The sequence below is a fragment of the Crinia signifera genome, chromosome 11 (genome assembly GCF_055691185.1).
Source record: "Crinia signifera chromosome 11, ASM5569118v1, whole genome shotgun sequence".
NCBI lineage: Eukaryota > Metazoa > Chordata > Amphibia > Anura > Myobatrachidae > Crinia > Crinia signifera.
This window is the reverse complement of record NC_139227.1, coordinates 109,646,905-109,661,715: the sequence shown is the minus strand read 5'-3', so window position 1 is coordinate 109,661,715 and position 14,811 is coordinate 109,646,905. Positions and strand designations below refer to the sequence as shown.

The 14,811-nt window shown below is 36.6% G+C and overlaps 15 non-coding genes across 15 annotated transcripts; all 15 read left to right on the top strand.

Annotated features, from left to right (window-relative positions):
* Window positions 1–591: 591 nt before the first annotated feature.
* TRNAT-AGU (transfer RNA threonine (anticodon AGU)) lies at window positions 592–665 on the top strand. Its single transcript has one exon. It is a non-coding gene; the product is annotated as a tRNA-Thr (tRNA).
* A 280-nt stretch (window positions 666–945) lies between these two features.
* On the top strand, window positions 946–1,019 carry TRNAT-AGU (transfer RNA threonine (anticodon AGU)). The gene has a single exon. It is a non-coding gene; the product is annotated as a tRNA-Thr (tRNA).
* A 614-nt stretch (window positions 1,020–1,633) lies between these two features.
* TRNAT-AGU (transfer RNA threonine (anticodon AGU)) lies at window positions 1,634–1,707 on the top strand. The gene has a single exon. It is a non-coding gene; the product is annotated as a tRNA-Thr (tRNA).
* A 2,009-nt stretch (window positions 1,708–3,716) lies between these two features.
* TRNAT-AGU (transfer RNA threonine (anticodon AGU)) lies at window positions 3,717–3,790 on the top strand. The gene has a single exon. It is a non-coding gene; the product is annotated as a tRNA-Thr (tRNA).
* A 634-nt stretch (window positions 3,791–4,424) lies between these two features.
* Window positions 4,425–4,498, top strand: TRNAT-AGU (transfer RNA threonine (anticodon AGU)). Its single transcript has one exon. It is a non-coding gene; the product is annotated as a tRNA-Thr (tRNA).
* Window positions 4,499–4,778: 280 nt separating this feature from the next.
* On the top strand, window positions 4,779–4,852 carry TRNAT-AGU (transfer RNA threonine (anticodon AGU)). The gene has a single exon. It is a non-coding gene; the product is annotated as a tRNA-Thr (tRNA).
* A 279-nt stretch (window positions 4,853–5,131) lies between these two features.
* On the top strand, window positions 5,132–5,205 carry TRNAT-AGU (transfer RNA threonine (anticodon AGU)). The gene has a single exon. It is a non-coding gene; the product is annotated as a tRNA-Thr (tRNA).
* A 2,010-nt stretch (window positions 5,206–7,215) lies between these two features.
* TRNAT-AGU (transfer RNA threonine (anticodon AGU)) lies at window positions 7,216–7,289 on the top strand. The gene has a single exon. It is a non-coding gene; the product is annotated as a tRNA-Thr (tRNA).
* Window positions 7,290–8,610: 1,321 nt separating this feature from the next.
* TRNAT-AGU (transfer RNA threonine (anticodon AGU)) lies at window positions 8,611–8,684 on the top strand. The gene has a single exon. It is a non-coding gene; the product is annotated as a tRNA-Thr (tRNA).
* Window positions 8,685–9,318: 634 nt separating this feature from the next.
* Window positions 9,319–9,392, top strand: TRNAT-AGU (transfer RNA threonine (anticodon AGU)). Its single transcript has one exon. It is a non-coding gene; the product is annotated as a tRNA-Thr (tRNA).
* Window positions 9,393–9,672: 280 nt separating this feature from the next.
* Window positions 9,673–9,746, top strand: TRNAT-AGU (transfer RNA threonine (anticodon AGU)). The gene has a single exon. It is a non-coding gene; the product is annotated as a tRNA-Thr (tRNA).
* Window positions 9,747–10,025: 279 nt separating this feature from the next.
* Window positions 10,026–10,099, top strand: TRNAT-AGU (transfer RNA threonine (anticodon AGU)). Its single transcript has one exon. It is a non-coding gene; the product is annotated as a tRNA-Thr (tRNA).
* Window positions 10,100–12,109: 2,010 nt separating this feature from the next.
* Window positions 12,110–12,183, top strand: TRNAT-AGU (transfer RNA threonine (anticodon AGU)). Its single transcript has one exon. It is a non-coding gene; the product is annotated as a tRNA-Thr (tRNA).
* Window positions 12,184–13,504: 1,321 nt separating this feature from the next.
* Window positions 13,505–13,578, top strand: TRNAT-AGU (transfer RNA threonine (anticodon AGU)). The gene has a single exon. It is a non-coding gene; the product is annotated as a tRNA-Thr (tRNA).
* A 634-nt stretch (window positions 13,579–14,212) lies between these two features.
* Window positions 14,213–14,286, top strand: TRNAT-AGU (transfer RNA threonine (anticodon AGU)). Its single transcript has one exon. It is a non-coding gene; the product is annotated as a tRNA-Thr (tRNA).
* Window positions 14,287–14,811: the final 525 nt, after the last annotated feature.

The window sequence follows — 14,811 nt, the reverse complement described above, 5'->3', positions numbered from 1 at the left end:
AAAGCATAGAAAAGTAAGATGTGCAAAATCTTTAGATTTATTCACTCTGGCTTACTTTGTCATCATTATACAGAGTTTAAAGAAGTCGGTAATTTCCAAGTAACACAGCATCTAAAATGTGGTGCTGTGGCTTAGATGGTTAAAACCTTTAGATTTATTCACTCTGGCTTAATTTTTTACCATTATACGAAGTTTAGAGAAGCAGACAATTTTCAAGTAACACAGTAGCTTTCATGTGGTGCTGTGGCTTAGTTGGTTAAAGCGCCTGTCTAGTATACAGGAGATCCTGAGTTAAAATCTCAGCAGTGCCTTATTTTCATTCTTTTTTATGATCTTTGTGTGCAGGTTGCGGTTAAAGCATAGAAAAGTAAGATGTGCAAAATCTTTAGATTCATTCACTCTGGCTTACTTTGTCATCATTATACAAAGTTTAAAGAAGTCGGTAATTTCCAAGTAACACAGCATCTAAAATGTGGTGCTGTGGCTTAGATGGTTAAAACCTTTAGATTTATTCACTCTGGCTTAATTTGTTACCATTATACGAAGTTTAGAGAAGCAGACAATTTTCAAGTAACACGGTAGCTTTCATGTGGTGCTGTGGCTTAGTTGGTCAAAGCGCCTGTCTAGTAAACAGGAGATCCTGAGTTCAAATCTCAGCAGTGCCTTATTTTCATTCCGTTTTCTGATCTTTGTGTGCAGGTTGCTGTTAAAGCATAGAAAAGTAAGATGTGCAAAATCTTTAGATTCATTCACTCTGGCTTACTTTGTCATCAGTATACAAAGTTTAAAGAAGTTGGTAATTTCCAAGTAACACAGCATCTAAAATGTGGTGCTGTGGCTTAGATGGTTAAAACCTTTAGATTTATTCACTCTGGCTTAATTTGTTACCATTATACGAAGTTTAGAGAAGCAGGCAATTTTCAACTAACACAGTAGCTTTCATGTGGTGCTGTGGCTTAGTTGGTCAAAGCGCCTGTCTAGTAAACAGGAGATCCTGAGTTCAAATCTCAGCAGTGCCTTATTTTCATTCTGTTTTAGGATCTTTGTTTGAAGTTTGCTGTTAAAGCATAGAAAAGTAAGATGTGCAAAACCTTTAGATTCATTCACTATGGCTTACTTTGTCATCATTATACAAAGTTTAAAGAAGTCGGTAATTTCCAAGTAACACAGCATCTAAAATGTGGTGCTGTGGCTTAGATGGTTAAAACCTTTAGAATTATTCACACTGGCTTATTTTGTTACCATTATATGAAGTTTAGAGAAGCAGGCAATTTTGAAGTAACACAGCAGCTTTCATGTGGTGCTGTGGCTTAGTTGAACAGGAGATCCTGAGTTCAAATCTCAGCAGTGTCTTATTTTCATTCCGTTTTCTGATCTTTGTGTGCAGGTTGCTGTTAAAGCATAGAAAAGTAAGATGTGCAAAACCTTTAGATTCATTCACTCTGGCTTACTTTGTCATCATTATACAAAGTCTAAAGAAGTCGGTAATTTCCAAGTAACACAGCATCTAAAATGTGGTGCTATGGCTTAGATGGTTAAAACCTTTAGATTTATTCACTCTGGCTTATTTTGTTACCATTATACGAAGTTTAGAGAAGCAGGCAATTTTCAAGTAAATCAGTAGCTTTCATGTGGTGCTGTGGCTTAGTTGGTTAAAGCGCCTGTCTAGTAAACAGGAGGTCCTGAGTTCAAATCTCAGCAGTGTCTTATTTTCATTCCGTTTTATGATCTTTGTGTGCAGGTTGCGGTTAAAGCATAGAAAAGTAAGATGTGCAAAACCTTTAGATTCATTCACTATGGCTTACTTTGTCATCATTATACAGAGTTTAAAGAAGTCGGTAATTTCCAAGTAACACAGCATCTAAAATGTGGTGCTGTGGCTTAGATGGTTAAAACCTTTAGATTTATTCACTCTGGCTTAATTTGTTACCATTATACGAAGTTTAGAGAAGCAGACAATTTTCAAGTAACACGGTAGCTTTCATGTGGTGCTGTGGCTTAGTTGGTCAAAGCGCCTGTCTAGTAAACAGGAGATCCTAAGTTCAAATCTCAGCAGTGCCTTATTTTCATTCCGTTTTATGATCTTTGTGTGCAGGTTGCGGTTAAAGCATAGAAAAGTAAGATGTGCAAAACCTTTAGATTCATTCACTATGGCTTACTTTGTCATCATTATACAAAGTTTAAAGAAGTCGGTAATTTCCAAGTAACACAGCATCTAAAATGTGGTGCTATGGCTTAGATGGTTAAAACCTTTAGATTTATTCACTCTGGCTTATTTTGTTACCATTATACGAAGTTTAGAGAAGCAGGCAATTTTCAAGTAACACAGTAGCTTTCATGTGGTGCTGTGGCTTAGTTGGTTAAAGCGCCTGTCTAGTAAACAGGAGATCCTGAGTTAAAATCTCAGCAGTGCCTTATTTTCATTCCGTTTTATGATCTTTGTGTGCAGGTTGCGGTTAAAGCATAGAAAAGTAAGATGTGCAAAACCTTTAGATTCATTCACTATGGCTTACTTTGTCATCATTATACAAAGTTTAAAGAAGTCGGTAATTTCCAAGTACACAGCATCTAAAATGTGGTGCTGTGGCTTAGATGGTTAAAACCTTTAGATTTATTCACACTGGCTTATTTTGTTACCATTATACGAAGTTTAGAGAAGCAGGCAATTTTGAAGTAACACAGCAGCTTTCATGTGGTGCTGTGGCTTAGTTGAACAGGAGATCCTGAGTTCAAATCTCAGCAGTGTCTTATTTTCATTCCGTTTTCTGATCTTTGTGTGCAGGTTGCTGTTAATGCATAGAAAAGTAAGATGTGCAAAACCTTTAGATTCATTCACTCTGGCTTACTTTGTCATCATTATACAAAGTCTAAAGAAGTCGGTAATTTCCAAGTAACACAGCATCTAAAATGTGGTGCTATGGCTTAGATGGTTAAAACCTTTAGATTTATTCACTCTGGCTTATTTTGTTACCATTATACGAAGTTTAGAGAAGCAGGCAATTTTCAAGTAACACAGTAGCTTTCATGTGGTGCTGTGGCTTACTTGGTTAAAGCGCCTGTCTAGTAAACAGGAGATCCTGAGTTAAAATCTCAGCAGTGCCTTATTTTCATTCCGTTTTATGATCTTTGTGTGCAGGTTGCGGTTAAAGCATAGAAAAGTAAGATGTGCAAAACCTTTAGATTCATTCACTATGGCTTACTTTGTCATCATTATACAAAGTTTAAAGAAGTCGGTAATTTCCAAGTAACACAGCATCTAAAATGTGGTGCTGTGGCTTAGATGGTTAAAACCTTTAGAATTATTCACACTGGCTTATTTTGTTACCATTATATGAAGTTTAGAGAAGCAGGCAATTTTGAAGTAACACAGCAGCTTTCATGTGGTGCTGTGGCTTAGTTGAACAGGAGATCCTGAGTTCAAATCTCAGCAGTGTCTTATTTTCATTCCGTTTTCTGATCTTTGTGTGCAGGTTGCTGTTAAAGCATAGAAAAGTAAGATGTGCAAAACCTTTAGATTCATTCACTCTGGCTTACTTTGTCATCATTATACAAAGTCTAAAGAAGTCGGTAATTTCCAAGTAACACAGCATCTAAAATGTGGTGCTATGGCTTAGATGGTTAAAACCTTTAGATTTATTCACTCTGGCTTATTTTGTTACCATTATACGAAGTTTAGAGAAGCAGGCAATTTTCAAGTAAATCAGTAGCTTTCATGTGGTGCTGTGGCTTAGTTGGTTAAAGCGCCTGTCTAGTAAACAGGAGATCCTGAGTTCAAATCTCAGCAGTGCCTTATTTTCATTCCGTTTTCTGATCTTTGTGTGCAGGTTGCTGTTAAAGCATAGAAAAGTAAGATGTGCAAAATCTTTAGATTTATTCACTCTGGCTTACTTTGTCATCATTATACAGAGTTTAAAGAAGTCGGTAATTTCCAAGTAACACAGCATCTAAAATGTGGTGCTGTGGCTTAGATGGTTAAAACCTTTAGATTTATTCACTCTGGCTTAATTTTTTACCATTATACGAAGTTTAGAGAAGCAGACAATTTTCAAGTAACACAGTAGCTTTCATGTGGTGCTGTGGCTTAGTTGGTTAAAGCGCCTGTCTAGTATACAGGAGATCCTGAGTTAAAATCTCAGCAGTGCCTTATTTTCATTCTTTTTTATGATCTTTGTGTGCAGGTTGCGGTTAAAGCATAGAAAAGTAAGATGTGCAAAATCTTTAGATTCATTCACTCTGGCTTACTTTGTCATCATTATACAAAGTTTAAAGAAGTCGGTTATTTCCAAGTAACACAGCATCTAAAATGTGGTGCTGTGGCTTAGATGGTTAAAACCTTTAGATTTATTCACTCTGGCTTAATTTGTTACCATTATACGAAGTTTAGAGAAGCAGACAATTTTCAAGTAACACGGTAGCTTTCATGTGGTGCTGTGGCTTAGTTGGTCAAAGCGCCTGTCTAGTAAACAGGAGATCCTGAGTTCAAATCTCAGCAGTGCCTTATTTTCATTCCGTTTTCTGATCTTTGTGTGCAGGTTGCTGTTAAAGCATAGAAAAGTAAGATGTGCAAAATCTTTAGATTCATTCACTCTGGCTTACTTTGTCATCAGTATACAAAGTTTAAAGAAGTTGGTAATTTCCAAGTAACACAGCATCTAAAATGTGGTGCTGTGGCTTAGATGGTTAAAACCTTTAGATTTATTCACTCTGGCTTAATTTGTTACCATTATACGAAGTTTAGAGAAGCAGGCAATTTTCAACTAACACAGTAGCTTTCATGTGGTGCTGTGGCTTAGTTGGTCAAAGCGCCTGTCTAGTAAACAGGAGATCCTGAGTTCAAATCTCAGCAGTGCCTTATTTTCATTCTGTTTTAGGATCTTTGTTTGAAGTTTGCTGTTAAAGCATAGAAAATAAAATGTGCAGAACCTTTAGATTCATTCACTATGGCTTACTTTGTCATCATTATACAAAGTTTAAAGAAGTCGGTAATTTCCAAGTAACACAGCATCTAAAATGTGGTGCTGTGGCTTAGATGGTTAAAACCTTTAGATTTATTCACTCTGGCTTAATTTGTTACTATTATACGAAGTTTAGAGAAGCAGACAATTTTCAAGTAACACAGTAGCTTTCATGTGGTGCTGTGGCTTAGTTGGTCAAAGCGCCTGTCTAGTAAACAGGAGATCCTGAGTTCAAATCTCAGCAGTGCCTTATTTTCATTCCGTTTTCTGATCTTTGTGTGCAGGTTGCGGTTAAAGCATAGAAAAGTAAGATGTGCAAAACCTTTAGATTCATTCACTATGGCTTACTTTGTCATCATTATACAAAGTTTAAAGAAGTCGGTAATTTCCAAGTAACACAGCATCTAAAATGTGGTGCTATGGCTTAGATGGTTAAAACCTTTAGATTTATTCACTCTGGCTTATTTTGTTACCATTATACGAAGTTTAGAGAAGCAGGCAATTTTCAAGTAACACAGTAGCTTTCATGTGGTGCTGTGGCTTAGTTGGTTAAAGCGCCTGTCTAGTAAACAGGAGATCCTGAGTTAAAATCTCAGCAGTGCCTTATTTTCATTCCGTTTTATGATCTTTGTGTGCAGGTTGCGGTTAAAGCATAGAAAAGTAAGATGTGCAAAACCTTTAGATTCATTCACTATGGCTTACTTTGTCATCATTATACAAAGTTTAAAGAAGTCGGTAATTTCCAAGTAACACAGCATCTAAAATGTGGTGCTGTGGCTTAGATGGTTAAAACCTTTAGATTTATTCACACTGGCTTATTTTGTTACCATTATACGAAGTTTAGAGAAGCAGGCAATTTTGAAGTAACACAGCAGCTTTCATGTGGTGCTGTGGCTTAGTTGAACAGGAGATCCTGAGTTCAAATCTCAGCAGTGTCTTATTTTCATTCCGTTTTCTGATCTTTGTGTGCAGGTTGCTGTTAATGCATAGAAAAGTAAGATGTGCAAAACCTTTAGATTCATTCACTCTGGCTTACTTTGTCATCATTATACAAAGTCTAAAGAAGTCGGTAATTTCCAAGTAACACAGCATCTAAAATGTGGTGCTATGGCTTAGATGGTTAAAACCTTTAGATTTATTCACTCTGGCTTATTTTGTTACCATTATACGAAGTTTAGAGAAGCAGGCAATTTTCAAGTAACACAGTAGCTTTCATGTGGTGCTGTGGCTTAGTTGGTTAAAGCGCCTGTCTAGTAAACAGGAGATCCTGAGTTAAAATCTCACCAGTGCCTTATTTTCATTCCGTTTTCTGATCTTTGTGTGCAGGTTGCGGTTAAAGCATAGAAAAGTAAGATGTGCAAAACCTTTAGATTCATTCACTATGGCTTATTTTGTCATCATTATACAAAGTTTAAAGAAGTCGGTAATTTCCAAGTAACACAGCATCTAAAATGTGGTGCTATGGCTTAGATGGTTAAAACCTTTAGATTTATTCACTCTGGCTTATTTTGTTACCATTATACGAAGTTTAGAGAAGCAGGCAATTTTCAAGTAACACAGTAGCTTTCATGTGGTGCTGTGGCTTACTTGGTTAAAGCGCCTGTCTAGTAAACAGGAGATCCTGAGTTAAAATCTCAGCAGTGCCTTATTTTCATTCCGTTTTATGATCTTTGTGTGCAGGTTGCGGTTAAAGCATAGAAAAGTAAGATGTGCAAAACCTTTAGATTCATTCACTATGGCTTACTTTGTCATCATTATACAAAGTTTAAAGAAGTCGGTAATTTCCAAGTAACACAGCATCTAAAATGTGGTGCTGTGGCTTAGATGGTTAAAACCTTTAGAATTATTCACACTGGCTTATTTTGTTACCATTATATGAAGTTTAGAGAAGCAGGCAATTTTGAAGTAACACAGCAGCTTTCATGTGGTGCTGTGGCTTAGTTGAACAGGAGATCCTGAGTTCAAATCTCAGCAGTGTCTTATTTTCATTGCGTTTTCTGATCTTTGTGTGCAGGTTGCTGTTAAAGCATAGAAAAGTAAGATGTGCAAAACCTTTAGATTCATTCACTCTGGCTTACTTTGTCATCATTATACAAAGTCTAAAGAAGTCGGTAATTTCCAAGTAACACAGCATCTAAAATGTGGTGCTATGGCTTAGATGGTTAAAACCTTTAGATTTATTCACTCTGGCTTATTTTGTTACCATTATACGAAGTTTAGAGAAGCAGGCAATTTTCAAGTAAATCAGTAGCTTTCATGTGGTGCTGTGGCTTAGTTGGTTAAAGCGCCTGTCTAGTAAACAGGAGGTCCTGAGTTCAAATCTCAGCAGTGTCTTATTTTCATTCCGTTTTATGATCTTTGTGTGCAGGTTGCGGTTAAAGCATAGAAAAGTAAGATGTGCAAAACCTTTAGATTCATTCACTATGGCTTACTTTGTCATCATTATACAGAGTTTAAAGAAGTCGGTAATTTCCAAGTAACACAGCATCTAAAATGTGGTGCTGTGGCTTAGATGGTTAAAACCTTTAGATTTATTCACTCTGGCTTAATTTGTTACCATTATACGAAGTTTAGAGAAGCAGACAATTTTCAAGTAACACGGTAGCTTTCATGTGGTGCTGTGGCTTAGTTGGTCAAAGCGCCTGTCTAGTAAACAGGAGATCCTAAGTTCAAATCTCAGCAGTGCCTTATTTTCATTCCGTTTTATGATCTTTGTGTGCAGGTTGCGGTTAAAGCATAGAAAAGTAAGATGTGCAAAACCTTTAGATTCATTCACTATGGCTTACTTTGTCATCATTATACAAAGTTTAAAGAAGTCGGTAATTTCCAAGTAACACAGCATCTAAAATGTGGTGCTATGGCTTAGATGGTTAAAACCTTTAGATTTATTCACTCTGGCTTATTTTGTTACCATTATACGAAGTTTAGAGAAGCAGGCAATTTTCAAGTAACACAGTAGCTTTCATGTGGTGCTGTGGCTTAGTTGGTTAAAGCGCCTGTCTAGTAAACAGGAGATCCTGAGTTAAAATCTCAGCAGTGCCTTATTTTCATTCCGTTTTATGATCTTTGTGTGCAGGTTGCGGTTAAAGCATAGAAAAGTAAGATGTGCAAAACCTTTAGATTCATTCACTATGGCTTACTTTGTCATCATTATACAAAGTTTAAAGAAGTCGGTAATTTCCAAGTACACAGCATCTAAAATGTGGTGCTGTGGCTTAGATGGTTAAAACCTTTAGATTTATTCACACTGGCTTATTTTGTTACCATTATACGAAGTTTAGAGAAGCAGGCAATTTTGAAGTAACACAGCAGCTTTCATGTGGTGCTGTGGCTTAGTTGAACAGGAGATCCTGAGTTCAAATCTCAGCAGTGTCTTATTTTCATTCCGTTTTCTGATCTTTGTGTGCAGGTTGCTGTTAATGCATAGAAAAGTAAGATGTGCAAAACCTTTAGATTCATTCACTCTGGCTTACTTTGTCATCATTATACAAAGTCTAAAGAAGTCGGTAATTTCCAAGTAACACAGCATCTAAAATGTGGTGCTATGGCTTAGATGGTTAAAACCTTTAGATTTATTCACTCTGGCTTATTTTGTTACCATTATACGAAGTTTAGAGAAGCAGGCAATTTTCAAGTAAATCAGTAGCTTTCATGTGGTGCTGTGGCTTAGTTGGTTAAAGCGCCTGTCTAGTAAACAGGAGATCCTGAGTTCAAATCTCAGCAGTGCCTTATTTTCATTCCGTTTTCTGATCTTTGTGTGCAGGTTGCTGTTAAAGCATAGAAAAGTAAGATGTGCAAAATCTTTAGATTTATTCACTCTGGCTTACTTTGTCATCATTATACAGAGTTTAAAGAAGTCGGTAATTTCCAAGTAACACAGCATCTAAAATGTGGTGCTGTGGCTTAGATGGTTAAAACCTTTAGATTTATTCACTCTGGCTTAATTTGTTACCATTATACGAAGTTTAGAGAAGCAGACAATTTTCAAGTAACACAGTAGCTTTCATGTGGTGCTGTGGCTTAGTTGGTTAAAGCGCCTGTCTAGTAAATAGGAGATCCTGAGTTAAAATCTCAGCAGTGCCTTATTTTCATTCTTTTTTATGATCTTTGTGTGCAGGTTGCGGTTAAAGCATAGAAAAGTAAGATGTGCAAAATCTTTATATTCATTCACTCTGGCTTACTTTGTCATCATTATACAAAGTTTAAAGAAGTCGGTAATTTCCAAGTAACACAGCATCTAAAATGTGGTGCTGTGGCTTAGATGGTTAAAACCTTTAGATTTATTCACTCTGGCTTAATTTGTTACCATTATACGAAGTTTAGAGAAGCAGACAATTTTCAAGTAACACAGTAGCTTTCATGTGGTGCTGTGGCTTAGTTGGTCAAAGCGCCTGTCTAGTAAACAGGAGATCCTGAGTTCAAATCTCAGCAGTGCCTTATTTTCATTCCGTTTTCTGATCTTTGTGTGCAGGTTGCTGTTAAAGCATAGAAAAGTAAGATGTGCAAAATCTTTAGATTCATTCACTCTGGCTTACTTTGTCATCAGTATACAAAGTTTAAAGAAGTTGGTAATTTCCAAGTAACACAGCATCTAAAATGTGGTGCTGTGGCTTAGATGGTTAAAACCTTTAGATTTATTCACTCTGGCTTAATTTGTTACCATTATACGAAGTTTAGAGAAGCAGGCAATTTTCAACTAACACAGTAGCTTTCATGTGGTGCTGTGGCTTAGTTGGTCAAAGCGCCTGTCTAGTAAACAGGAGATCCTGAGTTCAAATCTCAGCAGTGCCTTATTTTCATTCTGTTTTAGGATCTTTGTTTGAAGTTTGCTGTTAAAGCATAGAAAATAAAATGTGCAGAACCTTTAGATTCATTCACTATGGCTTACTTTGTCATCATTATACAAAGTTTAAAGAAGTCGGTAATTTCCAAGTAACACAGCATCTAAAATGTGGTGCTGTGGCTTAGATGGTTAAAACCTTTAGATTTATTCACTCTGGCTTAATTTGTTACTATTATACGAAGTTTAGAGAAGCAGACAATTTTCAAGTAACACAGTAGCTTTCATGTGGTGCTGTGGCTTAGTTGGTCAAAGCGCCTGTCTAGTAAACAGGAGATCCTGAGTTCAAATCTCAGCAGTGCCTTATTTTCATTCCGTTTTCTGATCTTTGTGTGCAGGTTGCGGTTAAAGCATAGAAAAGTAAGATGTGCAAAACCTTTAGATTCATTCACTATGGCTTACTTTGTCATCATTATACAAAGTTTAAAGAAGTCGGTAATTTCCAAGTAACACAGCATCTAAAATGTGGTGCTATGGCTTAGATGGTTAAAACCTTTAGATTTATTCACTCTGGCTTATTTTGTTACCATTATACGAAGTTTAGAGAAGCAGGCAATTTTCAAGTAACACAGTAGCTTTCATGTGGTGCTGTGGCTTAGTTGGTTAAAGCGCCTGTCTAGTAAACAGGAGATCCTGAGTTAAAATCTCAGCAGTGCCTTATTTTCATTCCGTTTTATGATCTTTGTGTGCAGGTTGCGGTTAAAGCATAGAAAAGTAAGATGTGCAAAACCTTTAGATTCATTCACTATGGCTTACTTTGTCATCATTATACAAAGTTTAAAGAAGTCGGTAATTTCCAAGTAACACAGCATCTAAAATGTGGTGCTGTGGCTTAGATGGTTAAAACCTTTAGATTTATTCACACTGGCTTATTTTGTTACCATTATACGAAGTTTAGAGAAGCAGGCAATTTTGAAGTAACACAGCAGCTTTCATGTGGTGCTGTGGCTTAGTTGAACAGGAGATCCTGAGTTCAAATCTCAGCAGTGTCTTATTTTCATTCCGTTTTCTGATCTTTGTGTGCAGGTTGCTGTTAATGCATAGAAAAGTAAGATGTGCAAAACCTTTAGATTCATTCACTCTGGCTTACTTTGTCATCATTATACAAAGTCTAAAGAAGTCGGTAATTTCCAAGTAACACAGCATCTAAAATATGGTGCTATGGCTTAGATGGTTAAAACCTTTAGATTTATTCACTCTGGCTTATTTTGTTACCATTATACGAAGTTTAGAGAAGCAGGCAATTTTCAAGTAACACAGTAGCTTTCATGTGGTGCTGTGGCTTAGTTGGTTAAAGCGCCTGTCTAGTAAACAGGAGATCCTGAGTTAAAATCTCACCAGTGCCTTATTTTCATTCCGTTTTCTGATCTTTGTGTGCAGGTTGCGGTTAAAGCATAGAAAAGTAAGATGTGCAAAACCTTTAGATTCATTCACTATGGCTTATTTTGTCATCATTATACAAAGTTTAAAGAAGTCGGTAATTTCCAAGTAACACAGCATCTAAAATGTGGTGCTATGGCTTAGATGGTTAAAACCTTTAGATTTATTCACGCTGGCTTATTTTGTTACCATTATACGAAGTTTAGAGAAGCAGGCAATTTTCAAGTAACACAGTAGCTTTCATGTGGTGCTGTGGCTTACTTGGTTAAAGCGCCTGTCTAGTAAACAGGAGATCCTGAGTTAAAATCTCAGCAGTGCCTTATTTTCATTCCGTTTTATGATCTTTGTGTGCAGGTTGCGGTTAAAGCATAGAAAAGTAAGATGTGCAAAACCTTTAGATTCATTCACTATGGCTTACTTTGTCATCATTATACAAAGTTTAAAGAAGTCGGTAATTTCCAAGTAACACAGCATCTAAAATGTGGTGCTGTGGCTTAGATGGTTAAAACCTTTAGAATTATTCACACTGGCTTATTTTGTTACCATTATATGAAGTTTAGAGAAGCAGGCAATTTTGAAGTAACACAGCAGCTTTCATGTGGTGCTGTGGCTTAGTTGAACAGGAGATCCTGAGTTCAAATCTCAGCAGTGTCTTATTTTCATTGCGTTTTCTGATCTTTGTGTGCAGGTTGCTGTTAAAGCATAGAAAAGTAAGATGTGCAAAACCTTTAGATTCATTCACTCTGGCTTACTTTGTCATCATTATACAAAGTCTAAAGAAGTCGGTAATTTCCAAGTAACACAGCATCTAAAATGTGGTGCTATGGCTTAGATGGTTAAAACCTTTAGATTTATTCACTCTGGCTTATTTTGTTACCATTATACGAAGTTTAGAGAAGCAGGCAATTTTCAAGTAAATCAGTAGCTTTCATGTGGTGCTGTGGCTTAGTTGGTTAAAGCGCCTGTCTAGTAAACAGGAGGTCCTGAGTTCAAATCTCAGCAGTGTCTTATTTTCATTCCGTTTTATGATCTTTGTGTGCAGGTTGCGGTTAAAGCATAGAAAAGTAAGATGTGCAAAACCTTTAGATTCATTCACTATGGCTTACTTTGTCATCATTATACAGAGTTTAAAGAAGTCGGTAATTTCCAAGTAACACAGCATCTAAAATGTGGTGCTGTGGCTTAGATGGTTAAAACCTTTAGATTTATTCACTCTGGCTTAATTTGTTACCATTATACGAAGTTTAGAGAAGCAGACAATTTTCAAGTAACACGGTAGCTTTCATGTGGTGCTGTGGCTTAGTTGGTCAAAGCGCCTGTCTAGTAAACAGGAGATCCTAAGTTCAAATCTCAGCAGTGCCTTATTTTCATTCCGTTTTATGATCTTTGTGTGCAGGTTGCGGTTAAAGCATAGAAAAGTAAGATGTGCAAAACCTTTAGATTCATTCACTATGGCTTACTTTGTCATCATTATACAAAGTTTAAAGAAGTCGGTAATTTCCAAGTAACACAGCATCTAAAATGTGGTGCTATGGCTTAGATGGTTAAAACCTTTAGATTTATTCACTCTGGCTTATTTTGTTACCATTATACGAAGTTTAGAGAAGCAGGCAATTTTCAAGTAACACAGTAGCTTTCATGTGGTGCTGTGGCTTAGTTGGTTAAAGCGCCTGTCTAGTAAACAGGAGATCCTGAGTTAAAATCTCAGCAGTGCCTTATTTTCATTCCGTTTTATGATCTTTGTGTGCAGGTTGCGGTTAAAGCATAGAAAAGTAAGATGTGCAAAACCTTTAGATTCATTCACTATGGCTTACTTTGTCATCATTATACAAAGTTTAAAGAAGTCGGTAATTTCCAAGTACACAGCATCTAAAATGTGGTGCTGTGGCTTAGATGGTTAAAACCTTTAGATTTATTCACACTGGCTTATTTTGTTACCATTATACGAAGTTTAGAGAAGCAGGCAATTTTGAAGTAACACAGCAGCTTTCATGTGGTGCTGTGGCTTAGTTGAACAGGAGATCCTGAGTTCAAATCTCAGCAGTGTCTTATTTTCATTCCGTTTTCTGATCTTTGTGTGCAGGTTGCTGTTAATGCATAGAAAAGTAAGATGTGCAAAACCTTTAGATTCATTCACTCTGGCTTACTTTGTCATCATTATACAAAGTCTAAAGAAGTCGGTAATTTCCAAGTAACACAGCATCTAAAATGTGGTGCTATGGCTTAGATGGTTAAAACCTTTAGATTTATTCACTCTGGCTTATTTTGTTACCATTATACGAAGTTTAGAGAAGCAGGCAATTTTCAAGTAAATCAGTAGCTTTCATGTGGTGCTGTGGCTTAGTTGGTTAAAGCGCCTGTCTAGTAAACAGGAGATCCTGAGTTCAAATCTCAGCAGTGCCTTATTTTCATTCCGTTTTCTGATCTTTGTGTGCAGGTTGCTGTTAAAGCATAGAAAAGTAAGATGTGCAAAATCTTTAGATTTATTCACTCTGGCTTACTTTGTCATCATTATACAGAGTTTAAAGAAGTCGGTAATTTCCAAGTAACACAGCTTCTAAAATGTGGTGCTGTGGCTTAGATGGTTAAAACCTTTAGATTTATTCACTCTGGCTTAATTTGCTACCATTATACGAAGTTTAGAGAAGCAGACAATTTTCAAGTAACACAGTAGCTTTCATGTGGTGCTGTGGCTTAGTTGGTTAAAGCGCCTGTCTAGTAAATAGGAGATCCTGAGTTAAAATCTCAGCAGTGCCTTATTTTCATTCCGTTTTATGATCTTTGTGTGCAGGTTGCGGTTAAAGCATAGAAAAGTAAGATGTGCAAAACCTTTAGATTCATTCACTATGGCTTACTTTGTCATCATTATACAGAGTTTAAAGAAGTCGGTAATTTCCAAGTAACACAGCATCTAAAATGTGGTGCTGTGGCTTAGATGGTAAAAACCTTTAGATTTATTCACTCTGGCTTAATTTGTTACCATTATACGAAGTTTAGAGAAGCAGACAATTTTCAAGTAACACGGTAGCTTTCATGTGGTGCTGTGGCTTAGTTGGTCAAAGCGCCTGTCTAGTAAACAGGAGATCCTGAGTTCAAATCTCAGCAGTGCCTTATTTTCATTCCGTTTTATGATCTTTGTGTGCAGGTTGCGGTTAAAGCATAGAAAAGTAAGATGTGCAAAACCTTTAGATTCATTCACTATGGCTTACTTTGTCATCATTATACAAAGTTTAAAGAAGTCTGTAATTTCCAAGTAACACAGCATCTAAAATGTGGTGCTATATCTTAGATGGTTAAAACCTTTAGATTTATTCACTCTGGCTTATTTTGTTACCATTATACGAAGTTTAGAGAAGCAGGCAATTTTCAAGTAACACAGTAGCTTTCATGTGGTGCTGTGGCTTAGTTGGTTAAAGCGCCTGTCTAGTAAACAGGAGATCCTGAGTTAAAATCTCAGCAGTGCCTTATTTTCATTCCGTTTTATGATCTTTGTGTGCAGGTTGCGGTTAAAGCATAGAAAAGTAAGATGTGCAAAATCTTTAGATTCATTCACTCTGGCTTACTTTGTCATCATTATACAGAGTTTAAAGAAGTCGGTAATTTCCAAGTAACACAGCATCTAAAATGTGGTGCTGT